The sequence below is a fragment of the Trichechus manatus genome, unplaced genomic scaffold (genome assembly GCF_000243295.1).
Source record: "Trichechus manatus latirostris isolate Lorelei unplaced genomic scaffold, TriManLat1.0 scaffold00142, whole genome shotgun sequence".
Lineage (NCBI taxonomy): Eukaryota > Metazoa > Chordata > Mammalia > Sirenia > Trichechidae > Trichechus > Trichechus manatus.
The window spans coordinates 3,070,260-3,082,334 of NW_004444078.1; the positions used below are offsets into that span (position 1 = coordinate 3,070,260).

At 38.3% G+C, this 12,075-nt stretch overlaps 1 protein-coding gene across 4 annotated transcripts in view; it reads right to left on the reverse strand.

Moving 5' to 3' along the window:
- The window catches only part of PMS1 (PMS1 homolog 1, mismatch repair system component), a 103,892-nt gene that overhangs the window by 90,933 nt on the left and 884 nt on the right, over positions 1-12,075 (reverse strand). The window contains exon 2 of one of the 4 annotated variants that reach the window (XM_023739886.1): positions 3,478-3,606. The exons of 1 other annotated variant lie outside the window; for it this stretch is intronic. The gene's annotated coding sequence lies outside the window, so the exon portion shown is untranslated. Of the gene's footprint in view, positions 1-3,432; positions 3,607-12,075 lie in introns of those variants that run through there. 2 more of the 4 variants (XM_023739887.1, XM_023739888.1) reach the window with 2 other exon arrangements.

Here is a 12,075-nt window from a genome sequence, read left to right on the forward strand (position 1 = left end):
TGGGAGAATCAAATAAGAAAGCATATGTGAAATCATCTATAAACGATAAGGCCCTATAAAATGTTCAGTATTATAATGAGAGATTATTATATAAAGGAACATTCTTTTCTAATACTAACAATTACTCTCTAATTACCTAATCTACATATTTGATTTAATTTGGGGGGTATCCAGTTTTAAGTAGAGCAGCTGCAAACAACTACCTCTCAATGGCTATTTGTGGCTCTCAAGGACTGAGAGGAATTCCCAATCAGTCAGGGCAACAGCAGACAGGCCACACCATTGTTGTAAAATTCATACAAATTAGTGCTGTCCCAAACATGGAGGATCCTTAACATTCTCCTCAAGCTTCAGACTGGCCTCAGATGTAAGGATATAGAGCTGTGCTGTCCAATGCGGTAAATACTACCCACATGTAGCTACTGAGCACTGGGAATGTGGTTAGTCCAAATTGAGATGTGTTAATATACACTAGATTTCAAAGACTTAATATGAAAAAAATGTAAAATCTCATTAATTTTTTATATTGATTGCATGCTAAAATATTTTGGATATATTCAATTACGTAAAATATATTATTAAAATTGGAGGCACGGTGGTGCAATGGTTAAGCGTTTGGCTGCTAACCAAAAGGTCAGCAGTTCTAATCCACCAGCCACTCATTGGAAAGCCTACGGGGCAGTTCTAGTCTGTCCTATAGGGTCACTGAGTCAGAATCGACTCGTTGACGACAGATACAATGGGTATTATTAAAATTAATTTCATTTCTTAATCTTTTTTAATGTGACTATTACAAAATGCAAAATAATGTATGTGGCTCACATTATAGTTCTACTGGACATCACTGGATACAGTAGTAGTTCAAAGGGAAGGCTCTGAAATCACACTGCTTTGGTTCTATACAAGCTCCTACATGTAGTAGCTATATAATTCTGGGGAAATTAACTTTTCTAAGCCTTAGTTACCTAATCTATAAAATGTGGATAATAATAAGATCATGTGGTTGTGGTGGGAAATAAATAAGATAATGCAAATAAAGAACTAAAGTGACTAGCACATAAACGCTAAAAGATCCTTGGGTACCTGGACTAAATTGAATTACTGAATTCCCGTATGAGTCAGAATCAAGCTGATGGCAACGGGTTTGGGTTTTTTTTTTTTAAACTCTAAAACGAACAACTCCCCCATCCAACCCCTAACTCCACAGGGGCTAACCTATGGCTAGGCATCAGAGTAGGCTTGGGTCCAAGCAGTCTTCTACTTTAGTCTGAAAACCACAAGTATCTAAGCAAAAACACTCATCAGTCAAGCTTTGGGGTTTAAACCTAGCCTCACCTTAACCTTCACTGCTTCTGCACAATCTTCTTATCAATCTTTTCATCTTTATCTCATTCTCTACAATCCCTTTTCCAAATCTCCTTCTTTTTCCCCCACACATCCCTAACTCCACCCTCATCTTTCTCATTCTTCTAGTTTATCGAGATCGAGGCACTTGGTAGCATGAACTCTATCTACACACAACCTCCCCCACCCCACTATGCCCTCCAGTTTCCTAAAATGTCTGCATCTCTACCCATAGTCTTCTCCCTTTCTCCAGTCTCAGGTCAATATCTCTTTTCTCTTAAGCTAACACTCTTACCTAGTTTCTTGATACAGTTCCCCAACAGGAATCTGGTCTTGAAAGCATGCACAAAAAATATACCTTTCCCTCAACCCTACCACCCTAGTGATTATCCTCTTTCTCCTTCTTTATGAGGCCAAACTTAAATAAGTTATCTATATTCATTGTTATCAATTCCCTATCAACAACTCACTTCTAAAACCCTTGCAAAATGGCTTATACCACAACCAATGTCAGGATTCTGTTCTTGTAAAGTTTACCTATGATCTCTTAAATCACAAATCCTTTTTCAGTACCCATGCTCCCTGACCTCCCTGAAACATGACATTGATGACACTCTCTAATTCTCAAGTATCTTTCCATCTGTACTTCTTTGACCTCTTTGTGCTTTATTCACTTGCTTCCCAGAAACGTACCCAGCCTCTCTCCCCTCTTCTTAGATACCTTATCCACTCTCAAGCCTTCAGTTACAGAATAACACTTAAATCTATATACCCAAGCTTGATCACTCTCTTCCTAAGACAGGCATTTCTAACAATCAGTGTTACTGATACCTCAAAATAAATATATATAAAACAGAACTTATCTTCCTGCTCCCCTCCATGCCTTCCACTTGATTTTGCTACTTCTCTTAATAATACACAGTTCTCAAGCACCAAGGTCAAAATCCTCAATATTCCTTTGCCAGCAATCCCTCCCTATTTGCACTCCTACTTCATCTTAATGCAATCCTACTTATCATTCTAGACCCAATTCCAATACTATTTGTATTATGATTCTTTCTGATCACTGAATCCAGGAATGATCCTTCCTCCTCCTCCATTCCTAAAGCACTTGGCTTGCTATCACATCACCATCCTGAATTGTACAATTTTTGAAGACAGGAGACTATGTATTATGTATCTCTGGATGCCACACAGAGCAATCATAGTACTTCATTCCTGGCAAGCACTTAATGAATATTTAATTAATGAATAACCACCAAAAAATAATGTTACCAGCACCTTCCTTGTGCCTATGTAAACATCAGGAAAAGTGTCCCCTTCCCAGCAAGTCACCATTGCCCTAAAACTCCTCTCCTTTATTTTACTCTATTTTAAGGCCATGCTATTGACCACTTTCCATCCAGTCACACAAGACAAAATTAGAAATCTTTAAGTCATCCTAAAAACTCTTTCTCCTTACTCTATATATCCTGCCACCTCACACTATCTATCCTACTATCCACTCATTTCTCAAACTAGTCCTCTTCTCTCTACGTCTACAGCTAATGCTTGTTCAGCCTTCGTTTCTCCCTTAAACTACTGAAATAACTAACTGACATTTGCCTCTAATCTTAACCACCTTTAAGGGTGCTACAGTGTTCTTTACAAAATTTAAATTTTACCACGTTACTATCTTACTTAAAATTTTATAAAGACTTCCATCTGCTAACCAAAGTCCAAAATCCCTAACAACTTCTAATCTCATCTCACTATTCCCCATATGCACACTACGCCAATCATGCTATACAGTCGTCTTAGTGTGGTGGAACTCACACCTTCTTAGTTCACACAGTTCTACCTCTCTAAAGTGACTTCTCAGCATCCCTTCAGATTTAGTTCAAATATAATCTCTTCCACCAAGCCTCTTTTCCCTGCTCTAATAGCACTTTTTCCTTATTTCTAATCCAGAACTCATTAAAGGGTATTGTAATTATTTGTCTGTCCCCTCCTCCTGACTCTAAGTTCTTTGAGGACAGGGATTTGGTATTAATCACATCTCTCTAGCACAGCCCCAGCACATGTTAAAAATTCAACTGTTATGTGTACCAAATGACCTCTTTTGGAGGGAGGAAGGATTGATGTCAGGCTTACGAGTCACAGCATGGAATGTCTGAGAATGTCAGGATAGTCAGTCTTCCATATTTGCTGAGAGGGAAATGCAACACTCCAGAAACAGTGCTGATGACCAGTACGGGAGTCAGTTAAGGATGGCAGGTGTACCTACAAAAGAAGCAGGTATCACAGAACTCACAAACTTTAGGGAAAACAAACAAACTAAAAATTCAAAGAAAATAATAAATGTCACCCAATTAGAACCAATAGAAGGCATGACAGATGTATATAGATAGCTAACATTTTTTAAAGTTGATTTCTAAATGTTGCTGAATACAAATTACAATACAAACTACAAACACAAATTACAGACTTTTCTGTATACTGCCAAGGTAAAAGAAATTCGATTTCAAAGATGACTCCAAATAATCTAATCAAGATTTTTCCTCTTTATACCCAGGTAAAAAGGGCCAATTATTAGTATCCACATGGCACAACGGTTCAGCACTAGACTGCTAACAAGATCAGTGGTTCAAATTCACCAGCTGCTCTGTAGGAGAAAAGACCAGGCAATCTGCTCCTATAAAGATTACCCCATTGCTGTTGAGTTGATACCCAATTCATAGCAACCCTACAGGACAGAGTAGGACTGCCCAATGGTTTCCAAGGCTGTAATCTTTACGGAAGCAGACTGCCACATCCTTCTCCCGCAGAGCAGCTGACGGGTTAGCAAACCCTATGGGGCAGTCCTACTCTGTCCTATAGGGTCGTTGTGAGTCAGCATTCTTTCCATGGCACACAGCAACATTTTCTTAGGATTAATACACGTACCTGTTTTCAGCCTATGAATAAACCCAGAATAACAACACCAAAAGTCATGGTTAACTGAAAGCAGTTTACTTGTACCAAGGGACAAATGACCCAATAAGCAAGGTAAGCACATGCTTAGAACATCAACAAAGCAGCGGCACCAATTGTCCAAGCAAAGACCCATAGATGCCAAGTAGACAAGACACAAGGAAACGTGAGTGCTGCAGCAGAAGGGAACTGGCAAGGCACTAAATGGATACCAGCTCCAGTGTGTGAGAATGTGCTGGCCAGAAATAAAGTTCACGAAGGGTCATAAGGGCGCCCATGTGCAAGGTTGTTTAATCTGAGGCCCCTACCACTTCAACACCTTCGCTGACATCTGTCTCCTACAGTCCCCTCCCCTGTAATTCAAACTTCTTATCTCAGCAGGTCTCTTGGGAGTATATAGTTTCTTTCTAATAAACAAGAGGTGGGGATGGGCTGTCAAGTCTAACTCTTGCTACATACATTTACCCAAAATGCAACTGTATCCAACAAGTGGTTACTGTCTTAGCTACCTAGTGCTGCTGTAACAGAAATACCGTGAGTGGATGGTTTTAACAAAGAGAAATTTATTTCCTTGCAGTAAACTAGGCTAAAAGTCCAAATTCAGGGTGTCAGCTCCAGGGGAAGGCTCTCTCTCTCTCTTGGCCTTCTCATCAGTGTTCCCCTGGACTAGGAGCTTCTCGGCGCAGCGACCCCGGCCCAAAGGTTGCACTCTGCTACCAGCACTGCTTTCTTGATGGTATGAGGTCCCCCTGTCTCTCTGCTCACTTCTGTCTTTTATATCTCAAGAGATTGCCTCAGGACACAATTCAATTTTGTAGGTTGAGTCCTGCCTCACTAACACAACTGCTGCCCATCCTCCCTCATTAACATCATAGAGGCAGGATTTATAACATAGGAAAATCACACAATACGGGGAATCATGGCCCAGCCAAACTGATACACACATTTTTTGGGGGACATAACTCAATCCATGACACTGGGCAAGGATGGATTACATTAACAGATAACGGGTCTCTAATCCATTTTGAGAGAACAGTCTTGTACATCCACGTCTGCTGATCCAGCAACTCCAGCCAGGAGGGACAGCAATGTCCTTTGCCATGATACTAACACAAGGGTGTGCTCTTGCTCATGTCCCAGTAAACAACTAATGGGAACTCCAGTTCCAGATGACGCACAAAAGCAAGAGAACTAGAATAAGTGGACCACTGCAATGAATTTAATCAAGATACTTTTTAACCATACAGCACTTATGTACACAGTTATGGTCTATGTTTTGTAAACAATAATATTTATAATTTCAACTTTAAAATGTTTGGCATACACATGGACACAATCTAGCATACATATAATATTAACACTGGTAATACTTTAATATAATACTAACATAATAAATATCCAAAACATACTGGAAATATTAACACATATCTAACACGAAAAATTTTAATTTATGTACCAAGTGAGTTTTATTTTTTTATTGTCTGTTGCGCAGGGCACAGTGCTTGATATTACTCTAACTGCTAATAAATGAGGTATTAGGCTCATTAAGAGGACACAAAATTCAATATTTATTATGCAAAATGTTTCTGTTTGGCAACGTGAGTGTATTTCTAAATTTGTCTTCCAAGAAAGCAACAAAGGGCATTTATCAGAACATTACATTTATTTTGTTAGAATATTTATGTATTGCTGTGTAAGGTAACTGAACAATTCCTCAAGGAAATAAATGAATATTTAGATAACAGAAATTATATAAATGTATTTTATTTTCTATTTCCCTTCAGAATGACTTTAAGAAATTCATGTTGTTATGACTAGCAAAACAAACTTGCTCATTTCAAAGTGATGCTATTGTCACATCAATTATGTATATGTATCCGAACATGGGAGTTGAACAATTGCACGAAGGAATAAAATGTATTATTTTATAAACTTTATATAAGATAACAAATTTTCCTTTTCATTTCGGACCGATTGGGTAGAACCTCACATTCAGTTCTCCTGGTCAATCTCATTAGAAGGCATCAGCAGCACTATAATCACGTCATTCGTGATGTATCTGGTCCTGTCCTGCTCAAAACGAACCAAAACATGTCTTGAGCATACCTTCGTATTTTTATCATGCTCTTTGCAATTGCTCTTGCCCCCAAAGGGTATTAGCAGTAGTCCAATGAACTGTAAAGACGCAGCATCAAAGGATAAAAAATGAGTGCTCAGTTTTTAAGAATTATTTCAAGATGAAAAACACTCTTGGAGATCTGAGGAGGGTCCACCAACTAACATAGTACAACAAACAAATGAAATTACTTTCAAATGTCTTGTAAGTACTATTTCTTTTGGTCTTTCTCAGACCTGAAGAACAAAATTACATGTTCCAAATCAATTTTTTTTGATTACTAATTTTCAAATATAAATTTTTGTGTTAACATCCAAATTTGCATGTAAATTTATTTTATAAATTTTACTGGTTTTACAAATTCTATTTAATTATTCAAATTTATTTGGTACGCCCTGACAGGGCTGAAGAAAAATGCAGAACAAAACTCTAACTCACAAAAAAAGACCAGACTTACTGGCTTGACAGAGACTGGAGAAACTCTGAGAGTATGGTCCCCGGACACCCTTGTAGCTCAGTAATGAAATCGCTACCAAGGTTCACCCTCCAGCCAAAGATTAGACAGGCCCATTAAAAAAAAAAAAAGGACTAAATGGGCACACTACCCCAGGGACAAGGACTAGAAAGCATGAGGGGACAGGAAAGCTGATAATACAGAACTCAGGGTTGAGAAGGGAGAGTGTTGACACGTCATGGGGTTGTTAACCAACGTCATAAAACAATATGTGTACTAAATGTTTAATGAGAAGCTAGTTTGTTCTGTAAACCTTCATCTAAAGTACAATGAAAAAAATTTTATTTGGTACAGTAGAACCAAATTTAAGAATTGACATAATTTTATATCCAGGTAAAATGAAACGGCAATGACTAAATGGAGTGCAAAAACAAAAGCACACAGAACATAAAAAGAAAAGGCTCTGTGAATCCCTAAAGACAATTCCGAAATAAACTTCCTTTTTAAAATGGAGTGAATCAGAAGAGACTTCTTCCGCCGAATGCTCGAGTTTAATGGGGGCAAATCATTGTACTAGTACCGCCAGTGCTGAGATTATACTAATAGCAATATGAATATAACAGAATTTGCTCCAAATTCTGCATCCATTCCTTGCTATAGTAAAAAAATAAAGTATAGAAAGTGAAATTTTAGAGGCTGAAATTGTCGCATCTGCAGACTCCATAAATAACAGAAATACACATCCTGCTTCGTGGAATAATTTTTCTTCTAATGATCTAAATTATTAGATCAAAAGAGGGTCAAGTGACTGTCAACATCAGAGTCGACCATTTGAAAATTCATGTCGAAAATTTCTGGATAGTAAACAAACAAGGTTCTGTAGCCAGAATATATCTCTAGAGTATAAAGCTAATGGTGAAATTATAACAAGAAGTGGTTACTCTATTCTCCATCTGTTGGCTCTGTATATTGTTTTGTATATTGCAAACTATTGAGTCCTAAATCATTTAATTCTCCATTTGCTACAGATGGATTGAGCGATTGGCGCAACTTGAATATGACTGATAAACATGAAAACGGTTCAATTCACAGAGACTGTATGTTGTCATATTTAAACTAAAGACAGGGTTTTGGCTTAACTCATTAACACTCACAAATTAATGACAAATGTCAATATTGGAAAGCTGTTTTGCCATGCATCGTTGCTGTCATTATAACAATGGCTGAATGTGGACTATCATTTCAAGGGAGAAATTAAGTCTTCGAGTCCCCACAAAATGGAAATCTTTTTGGGTTTACTTGAACTTGTTGCTCAGTTTGATCCATTTTTAGCAGGTCATATCTCAAAATATTACAACACAGGAAAGAACAACCCATCATATATGTCTAAAACAATGTGTGAAGAATTAATAAACTTAAGTGATAAAGTTCAAACAACTATTTTCAATGAAGTAAACATAGCTCGATATTTCAGTTTGTAGATTCCAATCGCTCTCTCATACAGATCAGCTAAATATTGTTTTAAGATACGTATCTCCAACAAATTGAAAACCTGTCAAAGGGTTTATCACATTCACTAGCTTAAAAAGTCATACCGGTTAAGAAATTGTAGATCAAATACTACACTATGTGAAGTTTGCAAAACTGATTTTTCTAAGTGCAGAGGCCAGTCCTATAACAATGCTGCCAATATGTCAGGGCATTATAAAGGCACGCAACAGAAATTTTTAGAACATAACAAATAAGCCATTTTCACACTACGTGCTGTGTATCCACTTAATCTTGTAAAACACAGTGCAGAGATTGTTGTCTAGAAGCACTTTTTGCTGCCTCTACTCATCGATACCCAAACCCATTGCTGTCGAGTTGATTGTGACTCACAGTGACCCTACAGGACAGAGTGGAACTGCCCCATAGGGTTTCTAAGGAGCGTCTGGTGGATTCGAACTGCTGACCTTTCGGTTAGCCGCCTGAAATCTTAACTACAGTGCCACCAGGGCTCCCTACTCACCAATGGACAGTTCTTAAAACATATTTAGGCAATGATCAAGTATTGTCTTTGTAATACACATTGGAAAGTGCATGCTGTAGCAACGAGTACAATCAGTACACTCAGATTCTAGACGCCTTAGAAAATATTACTGAACACCAGACACAAAAAGGAAATACCAAAATAGAAGCTGAAAATATCACCAGTAAAATGCAAACACTAGAGTATATATTTATGTTGGTTATGTGGAATAATCATCACTCGTCAGTTTGTTGTACTGTGGTGGCTTGCGTGTTGCTGTGATGCTGGAGGCTATGCCACTGGTATTTCAAATACCAGCAGGGTCACCCATGGTACACAGGTTTCAGCAGAGCTTCCAGACTAAGACAGGCTAGGAAGAAGGACCAGGGAATCTACTTGTAAAAAAATTGAAAACCTTATGAATAATCAGTTTTTCCTTGACAGGTTTTCCATCTGTTGGAGATACATTATTTTAAAACAATACTTCACCTGATCTTAGCCAAAAGGCTGAGAAGTGATTATCTTAAAACAATACTTAGTTGATCTGTATGAGAAAGATAAAGAGTGCCGTCTACAGACAAACTGAAATATTGAACTATACTTACTTCACTGAAAATAGGTGATCAAACTTTTTATCACTTATTAAGTTTATTAATTCTTCACACACTGTTTTAGACATACATGATAGATTACCCTTTTCTGTATTGCCAGGAATAATGTATTGAAGCATTTTCACTGGACGAGTCAAGCTCGCCAACATTCAGAAGTAAATTTGAAGACATGCACAAGTCTCTATCAGTCATTAACAGGGTATTTACATAATTTAAGAGAAGATTTTGAAAAATTTGACAAAACTACAAAACAAATACCGATCATCAAGCAGTTCACTGTCACAGAGCATTAGAAAGAAACAAATGACAGACGTGCTCCAGAAGTATCCTTCAGTGCCAGAGATCAATTTTGCGTAACCACATACTACATCGCTGACACACTTCAATCATGCATAAAAAGAAGGAAGCAAGTGTATGAAGTTCTTTCAAACAGACTTTCCTTCTTAAACAACGTGGCTATACCTGATAAAGAATGCACAACACCATCCAAGAAATTCGTGCAGGCTTACCCTGATGACTTCAATGATTTCATCACAATTAGGTTGCCAAACAATATCTACTTTAAGTACAAACGTTTATGGAGAAGTGCGACAATTTCATTCTTACATAAGAACTAAGTTTACACATTCAGAAAAGACAAATTTTACTCATGTAGGCATATGATTCTATAATAGAAGATACAATACAATGCATATATCTCAATGTTGAAGTTTCCTTACACATATTCCTAATTTTAATGATCACAAACTGCACAACGCTCATTTTTGTACCCTAAAGAGACTCAAAAACCCTCAGTGCACAACAGTGATTCAAGAAAAACTCGATTATTATGAATGGAAGTAGATATTGTTCAGCAACTTAACAGTGAGGAAATCACTGAAGAACTTCTAAGAGCAAAGAATAGAAAGAAATGTTTTTAATTATAACATGTTAGAGATGAAAGATCTATCTAAAAATAAAATACAGTAATTTGTTGTTAATATTTGTTTTTTTGATCATTAAATTTTCTTTTATAACATCATTTCATTTGTTCATTTATAGCATTTATTACAAAACAAACATCAAAACTGCAGTATGAGCTGTTTAAAGCAAAATTGTTGAGTCAATTTTTTGTTGTGGAAGAGCAACAGAATTTTACATTGATTATTGAAATAACTAAGTTCACTGACTCTCTTTGTTGTAGAATACGTGGAACATTCTTTTTATAGAAAACGTGGTATATAGTAAAAATCTTAGTACTCTGCATCCGCTAAAAATTTTATAATCCAGTTCATCTCATTCTACTAAAGTGGCATACTCCACTATTGCGTATAGTTGCTTCAGAGCAACGGATTGCTTTTGTGTGACTGGGCGGGACTGTGTGACAGGGTAACTGTGGCCCAACAACGGAATTGGTCAGTTTTGCCATTCTGCTAGGCTTGAAATGAGCCACCCCAGAGGCAGTAGAGAGAGGATCTCACCACTACCAAGGAAGAACAGCCAGGAGCCAGCATGTCCTTTGGACCCAGGATCCCTGCGCTGCAAAGCTCCTGGAACCAGGAGACAGAAAGCTGTTAACACTGAAGGCAGCGAAAAGCAGCGGCAGACACCCAGCAGCTGGAGACAGCATGGTGGGCTTCTTGGCCCATGGAGCTAGAAAGATGAGTGCCTTTGGGCAGAAGCCGAGGGAGAGGCGTGCCTATGAGCACAGCTGGGAAGAAGCTGTCCTGGTGGAAGAACTGTATCCTGAGCCTGAACTGTACTTTGTTACTTCCCTAATAAACCCCATAATCAGGAGTATTGTCTCTGAGTTCTGTGTGGCCACTGCAACAAATTATTGAACCCAGCAGAGAAGTAGAGTGCTGTGGGAGGGGGCGATTAGTGTCAGAAATGGTAAAGACTGCTGAGAGAGGAGACAAGTCTGACCTCTGCCTTATAGGAATCAGCCTTGGGCTGTTGATCTTGATTTTCCTTCCCCCTTGTGAAGTTAATGGGGTCAGACACCGCCCTCCCCCATACCATTTTTACAGTCGCATTTAAAAAGAAGTTACACCATGCATAGGTAAGACACACACGTGTATGTATATATGTATACGTATGTATATCAGAGCCCTGGTGGTGCAGTGGTTAAGAGCTTGGCTGCTAACCAAAAGGGCCGCAGTTTCAATCCACCAGCTGCTGCTTGGAAGCCCAATGGGGCTGTTCCATGAGTCAGAATTGACTAGACAGCAATGAGTTTGGTTTTATATGTATATACGGAGCCCTGGTGGTGCAGTAGTTATAGCTCAGCCGCTAACCAGTAGGCAGTTCAAATCCACCAGCGGCTCCTTGGGAAACCTTACGGGGCAGTTCTACTCTATCCTATAGGGTTGCCATGAATCAGAATCCACCAGACATTAACAGGTTTGGTATACGTATATATATACACACACATGTATTGGTATGTTGTTGTTACGTGTCGTGGGGTGAGTTTCAACTCATAGCGTTCCACACGGTTTCCAAGGAGGGACTGATGGATTCGAACTGCCGACCTTTTGGTTAGCTGCTAAGCTCTTAACCACTGCGTCACCAGGGCTACCTATATTGGAATAATAAAAAAAAAAAAAAA